Source organism: Bubalus kerabau, chromosome 3 (assembly GCF_029407905.1).
Source record: "Bubalus kerabau isolate K-KA32 ecotype Philippines breed swamp buffalo chromosome 3, PCC_UOA_SB_1v2, whole genome shotgun sequence".
NCBI lineage: Eukaryota > Metazoa > Chordata > Mammalia > Artiodactyla > Bovidae > Bubalus > Bubalus kerabau.
The window spans coordinates 6,567,874-6,589,170 of record NC_073626.1 but is presented as its reverse complement, the minus strand read 5'-3'; positions in this window follow the sequence as shown (position 1 = coordinate 6,589,170).

Here is a 21,297-nt window from a genome sequence, read left to right as displayed (position 1 = left end):
ATGGCCATATATTCATCATCCCAGACTAATGATCACCTCACGGCCAATTTGTTTCACATATGTCTCCCCTCCCATCCTTCTCCTCCAGGTTAGTTTGAAATAAATCCTAGACATCATTATAATTTTAAACATTTCAACATGTAACTATAACACATTCCATACCTCAACAAATAAACAATAATTTGTTACTATAAAATATCCAGTGTTCACATCTCCTTAATCAGTGTCATAATTTTTTTGTTACAGGTTGTTTGAATTTTATTTAACAGTGTGCATGTCTTTTTATACAATCAGTTATAGTTGTTAGTTGTTCACAGTCTAGTAGAGGATATCGTTTCACCTCTCTGTCCATTCTTCCTTCCATCCATCCTTTCATCCATCCCACTGAGTAAATACATAAAAGTGTTAGTCACTCGGTCGTGTCCGACTCTTTGTGACCCCATGGACTGTAGCCTACCAGGCTCCTCTGTCCATGGGATATCCCAAGCAAGAATACTGGAGTGAGTTGCCATTTCCCTCTCCAAAGTAAATGCATGTTAAGTGACTATTATGTGCCAAACACTGTTCCAGATGCCCAGGATGCATTTGTGAACAAAAAGAAAACCAAAATTGCTGCCTTCCTAAAGCTTTTACTCTAGCTGAGGGAGGCCAGTTTCAGGGATTTTTCCTGGTGGCCCAGTGGCTCAGACTCCACGCTCCCAATGCAGGGGCCCCAGGTTTGATCCCTGGTTCAGCAACTAGATCTCATATACAGTAACCAAGAGTTCAAATGCTGAAATAAAAAAAAAAAGATCTTGCATTCTAGGTTGAAGATCTTGTATGTCACAATTGAATAAACAAGTAAATGTTAAAAGAAAACCCCAAACACCTGTACATAAAAAGTTGCTCACAATACAATATAACATGAATTATAATAGAAGGGAAAGTGTCTTCATAAGATTGACATAATAGATTCAAAGTATGTAGGCCCTTATTGTGGCATTTAAAATTTGCAACATTTCATATTCTGATAAAACTCTGTAGACAGAGAACATTGATTCTTTCTATAAAGAGTTAAGTAAACTAAAACCACATTTTAATAAAAACTTCTTTGGAACTGTGTTGACTGGGCTGTGTTATTATATATCAAGTCATGATAACTGGGGGCTGGAACATTATTTGCCAGGGTTTGGAAGATCAGACTTGGTTGTTTACATTACAGAGCTGGGACCAGTCTGACACCAGGTTCTGGCATATGGTCTGCAAACAGCGGACTGGAGTTTATGTGAACCAGGCCAGTGGGTATAAACTAATGCTCCTCTAGCTGGTCTCCTTAGAGAGAACCTTATGTTAGAACACGGACAACATCAGTGAAGGCGCCATCCCTAGATCAGAAAGTATCAGTTTAGGAAAAGCAGAGTTATTGGTCAGATCAGATCAGATCAGATCAGTCGCTCAGTCGTGTCCGACTCTTTGCAAACCCATGAATCGCAGCACGCCAGGCCTCCCTGTCCATCACCAACTCCCGGAGTTCACTCAGACTCACGTCCATTGAGTCAGTGATGCCATCCAGCCATCTCATCCTCTGTCGTCCCCTTCTCCTCTGCCCCCAATCCCTCCCAGCATCAGAGTCTTTTCAACTCTTTGCATGAGGTGGCCGAAGTACTGGAGTTTCAGCTTTAGCATCATTCCTTCCAAAGAAATCCCAGGGCTGATCTCCTTCAGAATGGACTGGTTGGATCTCCTTGCAGTCCAAGGGACTCTCACGAGTCTTCTCCAACACCACAGTTCAAAACCATCAATTCTTCGGCGCTCAGCCTTCTTCACAGTCCAACTCTCACATCCATACATGACCACAGAAAAACCATAGCCTTGACTAGACGAACCTTTGTTGGCAAAGTAATGTCTCTGCTTTTGAATATGCTATCTAGTTTGGTCATAACTTTCCTTCCAAGGAGTAAGCGTCTTTTAATTTCATGGCTGGAGTCACCATCTGCAGTGATTTTGGAGCCCAGAAAAAGAAAGTCTGACACTGTTTCTACTGTTTCCCCATCTATTTCCCATGAAGTGATGGGACCGGATGCCATGATCTTCATTTTCTGAATGTTGAGCTTTAAGCCAACTTTTTCACTCTCCTCTTTCATCTTCATCAAGAGGCTTTTGAGTTCCTCTTCACTTTCTGCCATAAGGGTGGTGTCATCTGCATATCTGAGGTTATTGATATTTCTCCTGGCAATCTTGATTCCAGCTTGTGTTTCTTCCAGTCCAGCGTTTCTCATGATGTACTCTGCATATAAGTTAAATAAGCAGGGTGACAATATACAGCCTTGACGAACTCCTTTTCCTATTTGGAACCAGTCTGTTGTTCCATATCCAGTTCTCACTGTTGCTTCCTGACCTGCATACAAATTTCTCAAGAGGCAGGTCAGGTGGTCTGGTATTCCCATCTCTTTCAGTATTTCCCACAGTTTATTGTGATCCACACAGTCAAAGGCTTTGGCATAGTCAATAAAGCAGAAATAGATGTTTTTCTGGAACTCTCTTGCTTTTTCCATGATCCAGCAGATGTTGGCAATTTGATCTCTGGGTCCTCTGCCTTTTCTAAAACCAGCTTGAACATCAGGAAGTTCACGGTTCACATATTGCTGAAGCCTGGCTTGGAGAATTTTGAGCATTACTTTACTAGCGTGTGAGATGAGTGCAATTGTGCGGTAGTTTGAGCATTTTTTGGCATCGCCTTTCTTTGGGATTGGAATGAAAACTGACCTTTTCCAGTCCTGTGGCCACTGCTGAGCTTTCCAAATTTGTTGGCATATTGAGTGCAGCACTTTCACAGCATCATCTTTCAGGATTTGGAATAGCTCAACTGGAATTCTATCACCTCCATTAGCTTTGTTCGTGGTGATGCTTTCTAAGGCCCACTTGACTTCACATTCCAGGATGTCTGGCTCTAGGTGAGTGATCACACCATTGTGATTATCTGGGTCATGAAGATCTTTTTTGTACAGCTCTTCTGTGTATTCTTGCCATCTCTTCTTAATATCTTCTGCTTCTGTTAGGTCCATACCATTTCTGTCCTTTATCGAGCCCATCTTTCCATGAAATGTTCCTTTGGTATCTCTGATTTTCTTGAAGAGATCCCTAGTCTTTCCCATTCTGTTGTTTTCCTCTATATCTTTGCATTGATCGCTGAAGAAGGCTTTCTTATCTCTCCTTGCTATTCTTTGGAACTCTGCATTCAGATGTTTATATCTTTCCTTTTCCCTTTTGCTTTTTGCTTCTCTTCTTTTCACAGCTATTTGTAAGGCCTCCCCAGACAGCCATTTTGCTTTTTTGCATTTCTTTTCTATGGGGATGGTCTTGATCCCTGACTCCTGTATAATGTCATGAACCTCATTCCATAGCTCATCAGGCACTCTATCTATCAGATCTAGGCCCTTAAATCTATTTCTCACTTCCACTGTATAATCATAAGGGATTTGATTTAGGTCATACCTGAATGGTCTAGTGGTTTTCCCCACTTTCTTCAATTTCAGTCTGAATTTGGTAATAAGGAGTTCATGGTCTGAGCCACAGTCAGCTCCTGGTCTTGTTTTTGTTGACTGTATAGAGCTTCTCCATCTTTGGCTGCAAAGAATATAATCAATCTGATTTCGGTGTTGACCATCTGGTGATGTCCATGTATAGAGTCTTCTCTTGTGTTGTTGGAAGAGGGTGTTTGTTATGACCAGTGCATTTTCTTGGCAAAACTCTATTAGTCTTTGCCCTGCTTCATTCTGTATTCCAAGGCCAAATTTGCCTGTTACTCCAGGTGTTTCTTGACATCCTACTTTTGCATTCCAGTCCCCTATAATGAAAAGGACATCTTTTTTGGGTGTTAGTTCTAAAAGGTCTAGTAGGTCTTCATAGAACTGTTCAACTTCAGCTTCTTCAGCGTTACTGGTTGGGGCATAGACTTAGATTACTGTGATATTGAATGGTTTGCCTTGGAAAAGAACAGAGATCATTCTGTCATTTTTGAGATTGCATCCAAGTATAATCCCACGGAGCTATCCCACATTGAAGGTCAGGAAGGGAGGCGGTGAGGAGATACCCCTCCTCCAAGGTAAGGAGCAGCGGCTGCACTTTGCTGGAGCAGCCGTGAAGAGATCCCCCATGCCCAGGTAAGAGAAACCCAAGTAAGATGGTAGGTGTTGCAAGAGGGCATCAGAGGGCAGACACACTGAAACCATACTCACAGAAAACTAGTTAATCTAATCACACTAGGACCACAGCCTTGTCTAACTCAATGAAACTAAGCCATGCCCGTGGGGCAACCCAAGATGGGCGGGTCATGGTGGAGAGATCTGACAGAATGTGGTCCACTGGAGAAGGGAATGGCAAACCACTTCAATATTCTTGCCTTGAGAACCCCATGAACAGTATGAAAAGGCAAAATGATAGGATACTGAAAGAGAAACTCCACAGGTCAGTAGGTGCCCAATATGCTACTGGAGATCAGTGGAGAAATAACTCCAGAAAGAATGAAGGGATGGAGCCAAAGCAAAAAGAATACCCAGCTGTGGATGTGACTGGTGATAGAAGCAAGGTCCGATGCTGTAAAGAGCAATATTGCATAGGAACCTGGAATGTCAGGTCCATGAATCAAGGCAAATTGGAAGTGGTCAAACAAGAGATGGCAAGAGTGAATGTTGACATTCTAGGAATCAGCGAACTGAAATGGACTGGAATGGGTGAATTTAACTCAGATGACCATTATATCTACTACTGCGGGCAGGAATCCCTCAGAAGAAATGGAGTAGCCATCATGGTCAACAAAAGAGTCTGAGTTATTGGTAGGCTCTATTAAACCTCAAAGTATTTTTGATTAGTAGTGAATCCCACATTGAAATGCAGCATTTTAACTCCTGAACAGAAATGCCAGCAGCATTTAAAAGCAATGTTAAAACAGAAAAGGGCTAAGACAATCTTTTAAAACTCGTTGGATCCTCAAGACAGTAGCTCACCTTGAGCTCTTTGGTTACAATTGAAATCTGCTTGAAAGAGGATGGGAGGAACTCTTGATAAGATACTCTAAAAACTGCGAAGTAGCAGTTCTGCTTTTTATACGAGTCCCTCAGAACTTCTGCCTCTGAGTGCTGCTCTTTCCTACACAGCAGTCACTTTGTGACGAGGAGGACGCACCCTCGTTCTTTAGTAGCTCAAAGGTTTAGTAGCTCAAAGCGTTTCTGAAACACCTCCCTTATGTTTGCTTCCAAAGACAGTTAACAGTTACGTAAGAAAACAATCCACTTTCTTTTTTTGTTTGTTTATTGTTAAATGTTTACTTATTTATTTGGCTGCACCGAATCTTAGTTCCACGATCAGGGATGGAACCCGGGCCTTCTGCATTGGGAGCTCAGAGTCTCAGCCACTGGACCACCAGTGGAAGTCTCTACACTTGTTGAATAATGAACCAATTTCTATTTTATCCATGACTGGACTGCTAGAGCTCTGAGGGCAGGAATCATAGCTTACACTGTTTTGCTTTTCTACACCATCTAGCACAGAAGTGAGCATGTGGCATTATGGGATAGTAGAGGGCTGAGCGGTTGAAATGGAGTAAAGAGACTGGAATTCTAGACCTCTGTCCTGTCTCTGTGCGCAGAGCTGCCTTAGGACACTCCTGTAACACTTGCTGGGCTTCTGGCATGACTTTGGGTCTTAACTTTCTGCGGAGCCTATTAGTTTCCTAGTGCTGCCGGAACAAACTCCCACAGACTAGGGGACTTACAACAGCAGATGTGTACTCCCTCCTACATGAGGCCAGAAGCCGGACACCTAGAGGGCAGGCCACACTCCATCTCAAGGCTCCAGGGGAGATTTCTTCCAGCTTCTGCAGCTTCTGGTGGCTCTGCTTTGGTTTCCAGTCTCTGCCTCTGTCTTCACATGGTCTTTTTCTCTGCATCTCAAATCTCCTCTCTTTCCTTGCATAGAGACACCCAGTCACTTGACTGAGGACCCACCCTAAATCCAGGATGTTCCCATATTGAGATCCTTAACTCTTGAGAGTCCCTTGGACTGCAGGGAGATCCGACCAGTCAATCCTAAAGGAAATCAACCCTGAATATTCTTTGGAAGGACTGATGCTGAACATGAAGCTCCAATACTTTGGCCACATCATGCAAAGAGCTGACTCATTGAGAAAGACCCTGATGCTGGGAAAGACTTTCAGGACGATTTCATTTCATCTTGAAAATTAATTTGCTATTCTTAGATGTCAGTAAGTCAATTTTCCAAATGTTTCATGTTTAAATTGTCTTACGTTAGCTACTCTCAAGAAAACCTAAGCTTTTAAAAGAATGCTTGGGTGAGAATGAAGTTTGAAATCGTGAAAAAAATTGACATAACATTTATTTCTTGTGTCTTGTTTGGAAAAGAATGCTTGGCACCTTTGAGATCAAATGGAATGGTCATTTAACTGTGTATTAGTTTCATCTAAGTCTACTTCATTTTTATTTGTGTTAGGACCAAGCCTCCTTCTGTACTTGGGGAGGAGGTTTGTGCCACTTTCCCCACATATGGACACCATATTTTCTGAACCCTAAAACTGGAATGTATATATGCCCTGAAGATGTTTTGGCACAAAACATCTGATGTTGGGTCAGAGTATTAAAAGCCAAGAATACAATGGGAAATAACTTACATATTTTTCTTAAAGCACATTTTTCTTAAATTGACCTGATAATCCAAGTTTTCTAAGGATGCCTTTTCTCCTCTAAAAATAAATTAACTCAGATGCTCCCTACCGTTCTATTGGATTAACAGGGTGACTTTTACATGAACATCATTCAATTGTGTAACGCGATTAGGGTAAAGTGCAAAAAATACTGAGTGCTGTGATGAATATAGGAATGCATGTAGATTCTTTTCTCTTGGATAGTTATTGTCGTGAAAGTGCAGCTCTGATGCAGAAGTTCACCATGTTGGTACAATACAGCCTGTGGGCAGATGCTCAGCTAGCCTTCCACAGGAGAGATAATTAAGAGACAATGGTATAGAATCGCGTGTTGCAGCTCGCACGAGTGCTCCCAGGTGTTGACCTTGCAGCTTCAAGCAACTTAGAGAACGGCTTGGTTTTCAAAATTACAATTCCTCCCAGGTTCTAGAGGGAGGCTCAGATGAGATTCTTCAGACTTTACTCCATCTCAGAAATGGTAAAATGCCTAGTTTGGGGAAAGTTGCCCTCTCCTTGGAGAGGATACTAGAATTTCAGGGGCTTCAAAAATGCGGGACATATAGAAGACTTGGAAAAGCTGCCAGAAGGAAGCAGTTTTCTATTTCGCACAAATCTTTGCAATAACAGGAAGGTGGAGAGTGAGTGGGAGAGAAACGAAAGGGGAAAACCACCAACTGGGAGCATAGTTCGAAAAGGTTAGCATAGACATGGCTACCTCTTTCTGTGTGGTCCTCATGGTCACATGCTTCTCAATTACATATAACCTTTTAATCAAAATGCTAAGAAGGGGAGCAGTGTGGGTTTGTCAACATTAGAAGTACAGACAGACTTTGGAAATATTACAGGTCTGGATCCAGACGATCCTAACTCAGCGAGTATTGCAATAAAGTGAACCCCATGAATTTTTGGTTTTCCAGTGCATCTAAAAGTTATGTTTGCTCTATGTTGTAGCCTGGTAAGTGCACAGCAGCATTATGTCTAAAAAAAAGCAATACACTTAACACTAACTAAAATATACTTTAGTGCTAAAAAATGCTAATTATCCCCTGAGCCTTCATTGAGCCATAATCTTTTTGCAATAGTAACATCAAAGATCACTGATCACAGATCATCATAACAAACAGAACAATAATAAAAATTTAAATATTGCTAGAATTATTGAAATATGACATAGAGACAGGGAATGAGCAAATTCTCATGGAAAAGTGGTGCTGATAGAGACCTGGTGGATGTAAAGTTGCCAGAAACCTTCAGTTTTGTAAAAAATGCAGTATCTGGGAAGCGGAGTAAAGTGAAGCGCAATAAAACAATGGTGGTAGCAAAACTAATACAGTTATGTAAAGTTTAAAAATAAAATAAAATTAAAAAAAAAACACAAAGAACAATGGTGGCGCTAGTGGTAAAGAATCTGCCTGCCAATGCGGGAGATTTGATCCATGGGTTTGATCCTTGGGTCGGGAAGATCCTCTAGAGTAGGAAATGGCAACCCGCTCTAGTATTCTTGCCTGGAAAATTCCATGGACAGTGGAGCCTGGCGGGCTGCAGTCCATGGTGTCACAGAGAACTGGACATGACTGAGCAACTGAGCAAACACACACAAGCCTGTATGCTGCTGCTGAAATCAGACAAAAAGAACCCTACTCAAAGTTACGGCGATATGGCAACCATGGGAATCTGCTTGCTTGTACAAACTGGGGTGAGATTGAATAGTATTGAAAGAGACCCAAATCTCAATGAACAGAATAATGTCCTACAAAAAAAGTGATCCAGAGAACCAGTACTTTCTGCCCAAGAATATCATCAACCCCCTTCAGCCCTGCATTGGATGCAGTCTACGTGTTCACATGTGTGTGTGTCTTAGCAATAACGAAACCAGCCTTTCCTCGTGTGAAGATTGTTTGGGGATCAGTTAAATGGGAATAAATAATGTCTCATGTGTAGAAGCCCCTATGTGTGCTGCCATTTCAAAATATTGATTTCCTTTTATTCCATTCAAAAAGGAGAGCCATGAGGCGCAGAGAGAGGAGGGCGCTGTCTCTGTGTGAATACTAATAGGGGAATCAAGGGAACAGAGGCGCATCAAGTTTCATCTTTCCGTTTCCTGGAGGCGCAGACTCTGCAAGTTGTCACCTCGGTGTATTCAGTGCTTTTTGAAGCACTAGACTCCTCCAGAGAGAATGTCAGCCCCAGCCCTGGGCAGTTTTGACAAACAGAGTATATATTGATACATGATAAAGTATGCTAGAAATCACCCCAGCGCTAAGGGCTACTATAGTTTTAATATCATCATTTGAATTAACAAGCATTCTGTGGAGAAATAATGAGCTTTCATTATTCAGAACATCATCCTTACCCGGGGAACTCAGAAACCATTAGCTCTTGAGAACTTAATGAAAAGATGATAAAGAATGTTTTAGATAAAAGTTTGAACGAGCACACTTGATAACCGAGGTAAAATATTAATGTTTGCTTGGATGATGTATTGGGGTGGCTGAGCTGGGCTCAGTGAAGCCACAATGCCAAGTGTGCGATGAGCCTGTGGGGCTGCTGGACCAGCCCAAGGCTCGGCCCTGGAGCTGTCATGCCCAGCATCACCTCGCTGACAGCGTGGCCAGGTTTCTTTTAGACTTACAGACAAGAGGGGATTCTGGTGGTTAGGAAAAAGAAGGAAAATTGGTAAAGTGTGATCAACAGGTATTGATGGACAGATTCAGAACTGGCTTATCAAGTAATTTTTTTTATTGGAGTAAAATTGCTTTATAATGCTGTGCTAGTTTCTGCTGTACAACAAAGTGAATCAGCTGTATGAATACATATATCCCCTCCCTCGTAGACCTCCCCCCACGCCCCTCATCCCATCCACCTAGGTCATCACAGAGCACCAGGCTGAGCTCCTTGTGCTATACAGCAGCCCCCCACTAGCCATCTATTTTTTTTTTTTTAGGTCTCTGATGTTTTAAATATAGATAAAATACTAGAGTTTATATGGTCAATATTTTGTTTCTCATGTCTTAGTGTGATTAAAAGACCAGGAAATTTTAGGTTAGCCTTTCAGTTCTGCATTTTAAAATAAATCTGCATTGGGAAGAAGAAGAAAAAAGAAGTGAAAAACAAGCAAAAAAAAGGATTGTATCTTTAACACTTGGACATCAACATGAATGGTCTCTGAACTGGCAGATGGAACTTGATCAATGTAGACATGAAATAAGAATAAAGCTTACAGTTGAGCTCTTGGAAAATGTAAAAGGTAGAATACAAAAAAGTGCCATTCACTTGTTCACTGTACAAAGATCACCCCTGGTAATACTTTTAGCCTTTTTTTTTTTTGCAGGGTTTAGATTATTTACATGGCAGCGACCATGTAGCATATGCAGAATTATGTATGTTGTCATTTTTAGAGACAGTTTCTGGTTATAAAAATAATACAGAATTATCTAAAACTGGAAGATACTGGAGATTATTAAAACTTTTGTCCATGAAGATCACCCTGGAGAGCTTATTAAAAGCACAGTCTCCTGGACCCCACCTCAGAACTACTGAATAAAATATCCAGCAAAGAAGCAGTCTCGGGGGTAGAACTGTCCAGGTTAGACTCTTTTGGTCTCATCACTTAGCAGTACGTTGCCTTGAGCGTATTTTTTCACCTCTTGAAGCTGCAGTTCTCTCATTTATAAATTAAGGCTAAAAAGAGTACATACCTTAAGGCTGTTATAAGGATTAAATGGCATAATGCCCATAAAACACATAGAATATTGGTCGGCACATAGCGTGAATTCAAATGCTAGCAATTAATATTATTATTAATAGTATTACTGTTGTAACCCTTCTTCTCAGTTACAAGCGGCTCTAATGGACCATTAGAATCATGATGTGTCCTTAGTCTTTTTTGTCTTGTATTTAAGAGTACAATTAGGATTGTGTTAGTGTGGATAGACTGATTTGCACTCAGTATCTTTTCCAAACTTATTCCAGTGTGTATTCCTGTACATTTCTCCCTTGTAGCTAAGATTCTGAATATAATTTAGGTTCCAGAAAGTAGCTGAATTGGATGCACTCACCTAAGATTCTGAGGGCTTCCCAGGTGGCTCAGTGGTAAACAGCCTGCTTGCCAATGAAGGAGATATGGGTTCCATCCCTTGGTTGGGAAGATCCTCTGGAAAAGGGCATGGCAACCCACTCCAGTATTCTTGCCTGGAGAATCCCCTGGACAGAGGAGCCTGGTGGGCTGCAGTCCATGGGTTCACAAAGAGTCGGATGTGACTGAGTACACACACACACACACACACACACACGCAAGATTTTGAAAGTGGGAGTGAGGAAGATGTTGTATTTCTGTGGCTTAATTTTCCTAGTAAGTGCGGATGAGTGGGAAACTAGTTTTTCTGATACAGCATTAGCAGGCGTCTTTTAACAAATATTTATTTGGCTGCCTCGGGTCTCAGTTGCAGCACGTGGGATCTTGGTTGCATCACGAGGGCTCTTTCACTGCGGCGTGCAGGCTTAGTTGCTCCGTGGCAGGTGGGATCTTCGTTCCTGGACCAAGGATTGAACCCACATCCCCTGCATTGCAAGGTGGATTCTTAACCACTGGACTACCAGGAAAGTCCTATAGGAGTCTTAATAGCTGTTGAAATACAGAGCTGGGGGTGGGTGGAGAGTGGGCCCTTTTTCTAGTGGATATCACAAGTGTCTTGGCTGGTATGGTGCTGGTGGACTTCAGGAGGTGGTTCCTTCCTCCTTTGGGACCAGCCTCCCTAGTCACCGAAGAGGCCCCTGTGGTGGCTGAGTTTTGTGACCTTGGAAATCATTCCTGAAACCTAACCCAGAGGCTGTTTCCTCAGGCTTTCCAGCAGCCCAGGAACCCACTTAAAGCTTATAGTAAACTGGCTTCTGCTAAACCAGCCAGACTGGATTTTGTTCTTTGCAAAGGAAACCTGACAATACATTGACTATACTGTTTCAAAATCATAATTTAGTAAAAGCATTCTCGAGTCTCAGAAGGAAGAGGTAATAGGAATTTGTGTCACATGAAATACACGATAGGCTAGTTTATTGGTCTTTACTAATCATAAAACCATACTTAAGTTTCTCAATAGACATTTTATTTTTTTCTCATTATATATTTTAAAGATGCAGAAAAAAATCAATATTCAAGCAACTTGGTAATGAAAATGGCCTTTGTGTTGGTGTTGGTGATTCTGCTTTTGTGCAGGGCGAAAAAAAGCACTTTTGTATCAGCCATGTGAAAAGTTTGGTCATTGTTAGTAAATGCTGGCACAGGACAGCATTATTTCTTGTTATAAGTGATTATCAAAGAAGTCAAGAATTTAGAGCATGTGGCTTAGAAAGCATTTCTGATGTTGGGAACTTAACAGCTTCAGAAGTAGCAAAGGGAATAGTTGGGTGAAAAACTGCAGAGAAAAGCTCTGTTCTTTGGCTGCAGAAGCAATTTAAAAATAACATTCTTGGGTAATGATTTTTTCCTGCATCTTTAAAATGTATATTGAAAAAGCAAAGTTATGGTTTTGTTTAATTAGCAAAGAACAATAAACTGCCCCATGACAGAGGTTCTTTCTGTTGCCTTCTGTCATCAAATAAAACTTGGCAGGGATAAATTCAAGGATCATGGGGTTTTTGTTTGTTTGTTTTTTGTTTTCATATCTCTGTCTCTCAAAATTCTGTAAGCAATGTTTAAGCAGAATACAAAATTGTGTATTCTGGCATTTAGGACTAAAGGGAAGAAATCTGATGACAGTTTGGTTTTTATTCCATTGCAGATGATGTTTCTGCCTTTATATTTTGTATATACATTTAGAGACTGTAACTGGAAAACAAAACAAATGAAAATGGTGAAGGCAGTTGGGAGGACTTGGAGAGGTACATTGCATATTGGGAGATGTAGTCCTTATCAGGTGCAGTGCATTCTGGGAAATGGAATCATATATTTCATTGGCCCAGGTCAACTTTGGGGGATGAAGGGTTAGAACAAAGACAAGATGTATCTTTTTATGAAAATGAGAAAACAGAAACATACCAACAAGAGGCTTATGGAAAAATATTGTAGAATTAGGGGAAAAATCATCACCTTAAAGACTCAGAGAAATACAGAGTATTACATTCTTCAGTTCAGTTCAGTTGTTCAGTTGCGTCTGACTCTTTGCGACCCCCATGAACCACAGCACACCAGGGCTCCCTGTCCATCACCAACTCCTGGAGACTACTCAAACTCATGTCCATTGTGTCGGTGATGCCATCCAACCATCTTATCCTCTGTTGTCCCCTTCTCTCCCACCTTCAATCCTTCCCAGCATCAGAGTCTTTTCCAATGAGTCAGTTCTTTGCATCTGGTGACCAAGTATTGGAGTTTCAGCTTTAGCATTAGTCCTTCCAATGAATATTTAGGACTGATCTCCTTTAGGATGGACTGCTTGGATTTCCTTGCAATCCAAGGGACTCTCAAGAGTCTTCTCCAACACCACAGTTCAAAAGTATCAGTTCTTTGGTGCTCAGCTTTCTTTATAGTCCAACTCTCATATCCATACATGACTACTGGAAAAACCATAGCTTTGACTAGATGGAGCTTTGTTGGTAAAGTAATGTCACTGCTTTTCAATACACTGTCTAGGTTGGTCATAGCTTTTCTTCCAAGAAGCAAGCATCTTTTAATTTCATGGCTGCAGTCAGTATCTGCAGTGATTTTGGAGCCCCCCTCCAAAAAAAATCTCTCGCTGTTTCCATTATTTCCCCATCTATTTGCCATGAAGTGATGGGACCAGATGTCATGATCTTAGTTTTCTGAATGTTGAGTTTTAAGCCAACATTTTCACTCTGCTCTTTCCCTTTCATCAAGAGGCTCTTTGGTTCTTCATTTTCTGCCATAATGGTGGTCTCATCTGCATATCTGAGGTTGTTGACATTTCTCCTGCCAATCTTGATTCCCTCTTGTACTTCACCCATCCAGTACATCAGCATTTCTTATGATGTACTCTGCATATAAGTTAAATAAGCAGGGTGGCAATTTACAGCCTTGACCGATTTGAAACCAGTCTGTTGTTCCATATCTGGTTCTAACTGTTGCTTCTTGACCTGCATACAGATTTCTCAGGAGGCAGGTCAGGTGGTCTGGTATTCCCATCTCTTTATGAATTTTCCACAATTTGTTGTGACCACACAGTCAAGACTTCGGTGCAGTCAATAAAGCAAAAGTAGATATTTCAGCTAACAACAAAAAAAATTTAGAAATGGCTTGGCATTCTTCATAGATACAAACACCATGGCTAGACCTTGCTTCTCAGGTAAGAATATGCAATGGAAGGTCAGGTAGGGCAGTACTGGTCAGATTCCTGAGATGGAAAATGTGTAACCTACTGATTGCTTATTCTCAAACTGCTCCATTATCCTCACAGTATGTGTTATTTCCTTTCAGATTCTAGGAATCAATTGTCTAGTGATCTTAGATTTCAACATTGTTATAGACTCAATTATGTTCCCCAATATTCATATGATGAAATTCTAACCCCCAGTAGCTCACAATATGACTGGACATAGGTGTCTTTAAAAAGGTCATTTAGGTTCAATGAGATTACAGGGGAGGATTGTAATGCAGTATGACCAGTATCCTTATAAGAAGAAGAGATTTGGACACACTAAAACCCTAATTTGAAAAGATACACACACACCAATGTTCATAACTACACTATTCACAATAACTGAGTCATGGAAGCAACCTAGGTATCCATTGAAAGACAAATGAGTAAAGACGATATGGTGTCTGTGTGTGTGTGTGTATATATATATATATATATATACACAAAATGGAATATTATCCAGTCACAATAGAGAACATAACACTGCCATTTGCAGCAAAATGGATGGACCTAGAGAAAATTATAATAAGTGAATTAAGTCAGATAAAAACATTATATGATATCATTTACATGTGGAATCTAAAAAAATGTTGCAAATGAATTTATTTATAAAAGAAAAACACATTCACAGACATAGAAAAAAAACTTTTGGTTACCAAAGGGGAAAAATAGCGATGAACAGATAGACACTGCTATAAATAAAATGATAAACAGCAAGGGTTTACTGCATAGTACAGGGAACCATATTCAATGTTTTTTAATAACCTATAACGGAAAAGAATTTAAAGCTGTATACCTGAAACTGACACAATATTGTAAACCAACTATAGTTAAAACATAGTAAAAAAAATAGAATTGATTTGTAGAGCATCTTAGTTTGTTTAGGCAGCTGTAACAGAATACCATAGTCTAGGTGGCATAAACAACAGAATTGATTTCTCATGGTTCTGGAAGCTGGGAACTCCACAGCCAAGGTACTGGCGTGTTTGGTGTCTGGTGAGAGCTGACTTACCGGTCATGGAAAGCCGTCTCCTTACTGGAACTTCATGTTGCAGAAAGACAAAGGGAGCTAGCTCTCCAGGGTCTCTTTTAGAAGGGCGCTCATCCCACTCACGAAGGCTCCATCCTCATTACTTACTTACCTCCCAAAAGCCCCACCTCTTAAGACCATTGTCTTGGGGGTTAGGATTTAACCTGTGAGTTCTGGGAGGACACAAACATTCAGTTTATAGCAGAGGGGTTCTTTTATAAATTCTGGATATGAAGCCGTTGAGTTATATGGGCTTCATCCCAGTCTGCGATCTCTCTTTTTACTTGTCTTTGATGCAGAGAATTTTTGTTTTCCTAATGCTATTTAAGCAGGCTACCAGCAGGGTGCTATAAACTCTGAGCAAAGCCATTTTCTTCACTCAGACAGCTTTTATTTTCTAATATACAAATTGCTAGGTGCCTTTAAAGCAGACTATTTTTTGACTCAGTTTTTTTAACACTTAGATTAAGGTACACTCTGGCTAACAACTGTGAAAAGTATAATTTATCTATAAGAAAATTACTTGTAAGGATTATAGTTGTATATTTAATATAAAACAATAATTTAAAAATTTTAAATTTTATATTGGAGTATAGTTGTTTTCCCATTGACTCAGCTGTAAAAAGAATCTGTGTGCAATGCAGGAGACATAGGAGATGTGAGTTTGATCCCTGGGTCCAGAAGATCCCCTGGAAAAGGAATGGCAACCCACTCCAGTATTCTTGCCTGGAAAATTCCATGAACAGAGGAAATTCGTGAGCTACAATACATGGGGTTGCAAAGAGTCAGACACGACTGAGCGACTAAGCGCACACACACACAGTTGATTTACAATGTGTTAGTTTCCGGTGTACAATAAACTGTTAGTTATACATATTCATATATCTATTCTTTTTCAGATTTTTATTAATACTCTTATTGTCCTAGAGGACAACTGCACTTTTTGAGAATTAAATGCCTTTTTTTTTTCTCTAGGACCAGGTACACTTGATTTTTCCACATGATGTCAATAATTATTTATTCATTTGTTTAGCTTATATGTGAATAATACTGAGGACTCATTAGGATCTCAAAGACATTAAGCTTCATGGTATTTTAAAGCAACTCATAGTTACTTAGTGAATGTATGTGAACCAGTTGCATTTCATATTTACTTTATGTTAAATCCAGTTGCATATTTAGTCTACTTTGTTTCTTTAACATTAGGCTAAATATAAACAGATGTGTATCTTTCTATTGTTAAGCTTCCTTGCAGAATACATTTTCAATAAGTTACCCAAATTGTGATTGTCAGATGGACTTTGCCATGGCTCAGAAGGAAGTTTATTCATATTATAAAAAGCAAATGATAAGATTATCAACAAAGAAATTTTTTTATTCTCAAAAAAGCGAAACTCACAAACCCAAACCGTAATATTGTAAATCACTGACAGATTTTACAAAGTTAATTTTATTTCTAAAAGTTTGCTATTACTTTAATAACAATAATCTTTCCCTACTAACCCATTTTTTAAAAAGTTCATGTGAAAAATGCAAAGTGTTTCAAAGTGTATTTGAAAACCCTTCATTAAGATTTTTCTTGGCACTAGGGCATACTAAGAGGCCACTTCTACATGTAGATTTTATCTCTGTGTAGACTTGTAGCTTTGTGGGAAAGTTTTCAGTTCAAAACTGGTTTCTAATATCCTTAAAGTATATAAATTGATATCATGTTTCAAATAAAATATAAGTTGTTGAAAGAATTTATGTATTCTTTTGGCTTGGACAAATGTTTATTTACTGGAGAAGATATAGGAGGAGAGGCGTCTTTTTAGGTATATGGCCTCTCTGCTATGGACCACGTGTTTTGGCGGATATGATCGTGGTGAGGGTGATGGGGGGACAGAGTTTAAGATCTAAAGAGAACAAAGGATGGAGCACGTCAGGACAGAGAGAGAAAAATAAGATTGGTTTGAAGTCGGACAGATTTGAGGTGTTGAGGGAAAATGGCAGTTTCTACTCTCCAAAATTCCATCTGGGTGGTTTCCTACGTGTCTGCAATAAAACTCTTGCACAATAAATGAAGAAAAATATATAAACGTTTAAATTTATTGGGTGTAAAGCTCTTAAAGAGAGGCTGCTCACCAAGAGTATAAGCCTGCCTGGGTTTGACGGGGTAGACCCCGGCTAAAAGGCTGTGAGTCTGCTGTTCTTTTCCCTGCACTAGGCGCTGTGTTTTCTTCCTTGATGACAATCCCTTGGGACGTGGATCACCACCAGTGAGGAGCAGAAATTTACCTGCCTGGACAAGGAAGGAAAGGATGTACTAGAACCTGAACATCAATTTCACTCCATGAGAACCGCTATCCACTGGAAATGGGAGTGATAGAACGTAGCAGACAAATGGGAATCGACTCTCACATAAACACTCTTGTCAATGCTGGTTGCTAACAGATGCGTTTAGGTAAATGCTGTTACCTCAAGAAGTGTTATCTTCTGGGGATCCTTATCATAATTTTATTTTAAATCCGAACAGCTGTTGTTTAACTACCACAGACCACAATTTATCTACAGCTCGGGGCCATAAAGTTAGCTTTAATGCACTCTGCTTCTTTTTCCCCCTTGTATTTGATTTAATTTCCATGCATCTGACACTCACATGCTATATACTATTTGCATATTTCAATATGTACTTTTGCAGATCCCATAAGTACTCAGGTGCTAAAAGAGGAAGAATAAATAAAAATGGAAGTTCCCAGTGACAAATTATATATAAAAAAAGGAAGAACAGTGCTCAGAGTTCACTTACATGTAAAATATTCTGAACAATAATAGCTCCTTGAGGACAACAAAGCAGGTTTTTCTGAGGGTGGTTGGTTTATGGTGACTGCAGACAAAAACGGATGTTTTTGTTGGCGGTGAAACACAGCACACTTATCTGAACTGAGCCCTAGGGTTTACCATACAGTAACGGAGAGAGAACTTTAGCTTTATTTAAGAAATCAACAAATGTGGCCACTTCCATAGGCCCAAATCTTTCTAAAATAAATATTCATCATTTTTCATTCATGAGATTATGAAAAATGAGGTTGCAGTTTCAAACAAAAGAAAACTCTGTGATAGATAGAAAAAGAGTATAGTCACTCTTAGGGAAACTTCAAAGAATAGGGCCTCCACTGGGTTATGGCACCATATTTAGCGAAGGCGCTTGGTGACACAGGGCATGAGCTAACCCAGGGCTTGGGCAGCTGCTGGATGGAAAATCAATTTTGGTCAGGGTTAGATGGGCCCAAGATAGTTCTTTGGTCTTTAGTACAGCATCTGAGAAGTTCCAAGCAGAGGACAGAGGACCCAAAAAGTGTTTTCTTCTCTCACGCTTTCAGCGTGGTTTGCAGACTCCTGCAAGTCTCAGAACCCCAGCTTCCATCTCTCCTTCTGTTTTCTGAGATTCCAGTCATATGTTGGCAGGTGTGCTTGGCTTTCAGACCTATTTCAGGTGGCCTTTAAGCTCCAGTCCTTTTTGAATCCTTGCTTCTTAGAATCTAGTTTCAAAAGGAAGTGAGATGTGACCCCTGCTGCCACAGAATGAGGCAGGCTCTGGAGCTCAGTGACTCTGGGGCTTATTAATTTGACGGTCAGTTTTGTGGCAGCAGACAGTTGCTTGCAAAATAGTGACTTCACAGATGCCATAACACACATTGGGTCTTCCCTGGTGGCTCAGACAGTAAAGAATGCCTGCACTGGAGAAGACCTGGGTTCTATCCCTGGGTTGGGAAGATCCCCCTGGAGAAAGGAATGGCTATCCCCTCCAGTATTCTTGCCTGGAGAATGCCACGCACAGAAGAGCCTGGTGTGCTACAGTCCACGGGGCCACAAAGAGTCAAACACAACTGAGTGACAACACACACACACACACACACACACACACACACACACACCAGTAAAATCAGCAAGTGCAAGGAAAGTACCCTCACTGGAATGATGACCAATACGAAAAATATAGTCACACACCTGTCCTAGAGGTGGAACTGAAAAGTGGAATCAGTGTATGTTTTATTGCTTATGGAAGTGGAAACAGCCTAAAAGTACAAGCAAAGGGATAAGGAGAAGGTGCGAAGGATTTGCACGGCCTAATCTGGGAATGTGATAGTTGCTCCTGAGAAGGAAAGCTATGACCAATATAGACAGCATATTTAAAAGCAGAGATATCACTTTGCTGACAAAGGTCCATCTAGTCAAAGCTATGGTTTTTCCAGTAGTCATGTATGGATGTGAGAGTTGGACCATAAAGAAGGCTGAGCACCGAAGAATTGATGCTTTTGAACTGTGGCATTGGAGAAGACTTTTGAGAGTCCCTTGGACTGCAAGGAGATCAAACCGGTCAATCCCAAAGGAGATCAGTCCTGAATATTCATTGGAAGGACTGATGCTGAAGTTGAAACTCCAATACTTTGGCCACCTGCTATGAAGAGCCGACTCATTGGAAAAGTCTCTGATGCTGGGAAAGATTGAAGGCAGGAGGAGAAGGGGACGACAGAGGATGAGATGGTTGGATAGCACCACTGACTCATTGGACATGAATTTGAGTGAACTCCGGGAGATAGTGGAGGACAGAGGAGCCTGGCGTGCTGCAGTCCACGGGGTCACCAAGAGCTGGACAACAAATGGTGTCACTATTATAAGGTCTGTCTGCTGAGAACACTTTCACCTTCAATTTTTTGTTGCTGTGCTTCCAATAGAACATAGGGTTGGATATCATTGCAGAAGGGACTAAATATTTTTAAGGAAAATGGTTTGGCACCCCAAATTTCATGGGAAACTTTGACCTGTGAAAATTCTAAGTTTATTTATGAACCAAAGAGAGGGAGATAAATAACAGTAATCACCACTTGGCAAATCTGTGGCAACTTTCATCTGAAGGTTTCAGAGAATCTGACAAAGCTTAACTAAGGAAGCCTCACAATGCCCCAGACTTCCCTGGCTCAGCAGTAAAGAATCCTCCTGAAATGCAAGAGCCACAGGAGACATGGGTTTGATCCCTGGGTCAGGAAGAGCCCCTGGAGGAGGGCATGGCAAGCCACTCCAGTATTCTGGCCCAGAGAATCCCATGGACAGAGGAGCCTGGTGGGCTATAGTCCATGGAGTTGCAAAGAGTCAGACACGACTGAGCGACAGCTCGCACGCATGGACATTGGGGAGAATATGATAAATTTGGCTTGAGATAAAAAAACAAGCCCTTGAAAATGAACTTCTTGGAAAGGTGAAGTGATCTCCTGATGCACTTGGATTTGATTCTGTGATACAATGAAAATCACATGTCAAGAAAAGTCTGAAGGATTGAGACACAAATTCAGGATCATCTTATTAAGTATGAAGTAAGGTGAACATGACACTTTCATGCGTTGGAGAAGGAAATGGCAGCCCACTCCAGTGTTCTTGCCTGGAGAATCCCAGGGATGGGGGAGCCTCGTGGGCTGCCGTCTATGGGGTTGCACAGAGTTGGACACTACTGAAGCGAATTAGCAACAAGGTGAAAGTGAAAGTCTCTCGGTCATGTCCAACTCTTTGCGACCCCATGGACTATATAGTCCTTGGAATTCTCTAGGCCAGAATACTGGAGTGGGTAGCCTTTCCCTTCTCCAGCAGATCTTCCCAACCCAGGAATCAAACTGGGGTCTCCTGCATTGCAGGCAGATTCTTTAGCAACTGAGCTATCAGGGAAGCCTAAGTTTGAGTGGTCATAATCACCACCCTGGTTTCATTTGGCTGCCATTATACTTAACGGCATGTGAGAGTTGGACCATAAAGAAGGCTGAGCACCAAAGGCTGAGCACGAAATCGGTGCTTTCAAACTGTGGTGCTGGAGAAGACTCTTGAGAGTCTCTTGGACTCCAAGGAGATCAAACTAGTCAATCCTAAAAGAAATCAACTCTGACTATTTATTAGAGGGACTGATGGTAAAGCTGAAGCTCCAATACTTTGGCCACCTGATGTGAAGAGATGATTCATTGGAAAAGACCCTGAGGCTGGGAAAGATTGACGGCAGGAGGAAAAGGAGATGACAGAGGATGAGATGGTTGGATGGCATCACCAACTCAATGGACATGAGTTTGAGCCAACTTTGGGAGATGGTGAAGGACAGGGATGCCTGGAATGCTGCAGTCCATGGGGTTGGAAAGAGTCAGACACGACTGAGTGACTGAACAACAACAATACTTAAGGGC